Source organism: Micromys minutus (assembly GCF_963924665.1).
Source record: "Micromys minutus genome assembly, chromosome: 22".
Taxonomy (NCBI): Eukaryota; Metazoa; Chordata; class Mammalia; order Rodentia; family Muridae; genus Micromys; species Micromys minutus.
Window position 1 is genome coordinate 28237729 of NC_137957.1, and position 3223 is coordinate 28240951.

A 3223-nucleotide genomic window follows, 5' to 3' on the forward strand; every position below is an offset into this window, starting at 1 on the left:
TAAATTGCACAATCAAATAAAAGATCAGCAAATGTTATGACTAAAGGGCTGGAAGGATGCATATATTACATAAGGAATATTTTAATACAGAAAAATCAATCCCTATTAATCCACAGTGATAAATATGGTTGCTCATACATTTATCCAGATTCATAGCATATGCAACACCAAGAGTGCACCCCAGAGTAACTATAAACTTCTATGGTGACTTGTAGGTTCATTAACTATAACACATACATTCGTCTGGTCTGATAAAAGTAAAGGACATCGAGGAGTTCCACATTACAGACCTCGACAGCTTGTGCTTTAATTCTCTGTTCAATCCAAAGGTCTTTAATTCTCTGTTCAATCCAAAGGTCTTTTGTTTTGCTTTCAGGACAACTTTCCAAGTTGATGGGCCAGTGAAGGATGATGAAGGACATCCAGTCACCCAGTGTGGCTCTCGGGTGTTTCGGTTTTCTCGTTACAACTTGTCAGTACCACAGAGTAGTGTGTTGATATAGGAAAATCAGTGCCAGGTACATACTGTGTGATTTCATCTGGAGCATCAAAATGGACATCATAATTATAATCAAATGTGGGTCCACTAACCACATTCACTTCATTTCTTTCTACAGCATATCTTATAAGGAGGACATCATGGAAGTAGTACCAAAGTATTTTTAAATTCTTTTCCCCCCTTTTTATTGGATATTTTATGTATCTATATTTCAAATGTTCTTCCATATACTCCGCTCCCATGCCTCTTCCCCTTCCCTCTGCTTTTATGAAGATGCTCCCACTCCCACTACACCACCCTGGCATTCCCCTACACTGGGGCATTGAATCTTCACAGGACCAAGGGTCTCTCTTCCTATTAATGCCAGACAATGCCATCCTATGTTACTTATGGAGCTATAGGTCCCTCCATGTGTACTTATTGGTTAGTATTTTAGTTCCTGGAAGTTTTGAGGGCATTTGGTTGGTTGATATTGTTGTTCTTCCTATGGGGTTGCAAACCCCTTCATTTCTTTCAGTCCTTTCCCTAGCTCTTCTATTGGGTCCCTATGCTCAGTCAAATGGTTAGCTGCAAGTTTTTTCATCTGTATCAGTAAGGCTCTGTCAGTCTCTCAGGAGATATCCATATAAGGCTTTTGTCAGCAAGCACTTCTTGACATCCGCAATAGTGACTAGGTTTGGTGGCTACATGTGGGATGGATCCCTAGGTGAGGTAGTCTCTGGATGACTTTTTCTTCAGTATTGGGACAAAATTACTCGTATTTAAAGCATCATATTGAATCTCATTAGTTCCTTTGATTACAGGAGGATAGAGGAAACCATGGACAATATTCTTGCCTACTAAATAGAAGGAACATTTTCGGCTTTCAGAAGGAGCAAACTTGACATTAGACTGTAGACAGTCTGGACCTGGGGAAGAAAGAGATGATGTGTCTCCCAGCTTGGGAACAGTATATGAACTCCACATGAGAATCTTCATAGCTTTTCTAAACCCACTGATCTATTCCCTATGGTTAAGGAGACAGTGGTCTTTGTATCACCCTGAGCCTCCCAAATGGCAAATTGATTTTCACTGTTGCTGCAACTTCTCCTTCATTAAGATTTAGCATTTGGTTTGCTTGCTCTTCTTGGCCAGGCTGAGTCTGCAGTATGAGGCAGGAATAGTTTAGTGAGTCTTTAGGCAATGGAGTAGTAAAACTACAGCCAGCAAACTTTGACAGTTCTTCTGCATGCAAAGGCTCGTAAAAGTGTGCCTTCAGAAGATAATTCAGACTACCCTGCGAACACTTGTTTGGTGCTGGTTGAATGTGCAGAAGATTACACAATAGATTATAGACTTCAGTGTTTTCAAATGGTTCGATAACTGTCTTCACTTTAAAGCTGATCCATGTGCCTAAAAGACTGCTTTCATACTCTTAAGTTCATTGTGACTACGTACTCCACTGTCATTGTTGGAATCCCTGAAGTTTGCTCCTGAAAGCCAGCTCTTGCCGACCCATCATTAGCTTTGTCAATTTTGACATCTTTGGCATAGTGCAGTCATTTTGGCAAATCGGGAGTCAAGTAGGGTTTTAAGTGTTGATTGAGTTTTACATAACTCAGGTTTCCAACAATCTCTTCAGAATTAATGCTAAAGAAGTCCTGAGGTATATTATGATTCTTGATTTCAGGGGCCGGTCCTTGGTACCTATAGATTACTTTAGAAAAATAGTCTGTCATATATCCCACTCTGTAAGAGGAAGTCTGGTCCATTCTGTGAACAGCCAGAACGATTGTATTGACACATTGTGTAAATTTGCCTGTTTCTGATCTTCCATCAACATTTCAAAGTCATCATTAACTAACTGTGAGGTTTAATTACTTTATCACTAACAAGTCCACTTGTATGCCCTGCAAAGTCAAGTTCTTCCACCTATGTAGTATAAAAACTGGGTTGTTTAGCTTTGGGCAGGTCCAGTTATCGTAACATTGTAGCTATCTTCCTTTCATATGAGATGGAATTGCTGTAAGTCCTGTAGATGGTAGGAAAGGAGCTTTTGACAGCCATATCTGATCCGGGCCAGTAGTAGGAGGAAGCAGCCTTGATACATTGCTGGTAGCCAAATGGTCTGCACACTCCAGCAGGCAGGATTACTTTTCTCCACTGAAGGAAATGAAAAATTCGTGTTGAGGTGCAAGTTATATGTTTTTGTCATCAATGCCTTCTGACTCTGGATACAATTAAGAAAAAAGTGTAAGGAAGATATAAAAGTAGCTGAATAATTTCTATAGGAGACAAAAAATAGTCCTTCCCCTCAAAATCCCCATACATTGAGAATTATATCTTCTGGCATATCATGTACATAGCTTTATCTCAAAATCTAAAAGGAAAAGGAACCTACACCATTTACTTTTCCATAAAGTAAGATGACACACAAATGTCTAAAACAATATGGAAAAAAAATGAAGAGCAGAAAAGTTATTGCACTAAATTATTACTCCCTTAAACTGAAAGGTCACATGAGGTAGAGTCAATATTTAAAATAAATGAACAGTCATACGTTTTAATAGAGCTACAGAAACAAAATCTCATATATGTCATCTTTAAGGGACACATCCAAAAAAGCCTGAGAAACAAAGAGCTGAAAATAATGGGAGTCAAGTCCATATCAGGTGTTATGGATGGCTTTGTTTATTATCTCTAACTGCAGAGTGAGCTTCCCTATCTCTATCAGCTTTCCTCCAT

General features: G+C 39.1%; 1 pseudogene across 1 annotated transcript; it reads right to left on the bottom strand.

The window, feature by feature from the left end:
* Window positions 1-426: 426 nt before the first annotated feature.
* LOC308434918 (ectonucleotide pyrophosphatase/phosphodiesterase family member 3-like) lies at window positions 427-2250 on the bottom strand (annotated as a pseudogene). The gene is made up of 2 exons: window positions 1255-2250; window positions 427-539 (listed from the first exon to the last, which is right to left on the bottom strand). The product of its transcript is annotated as an ectonucleotide pyrophosphatase/phosphodiesterase family member 3-like (transcript).
* Window positions 2251-3223: the final 973 nt, after the last annotated feature.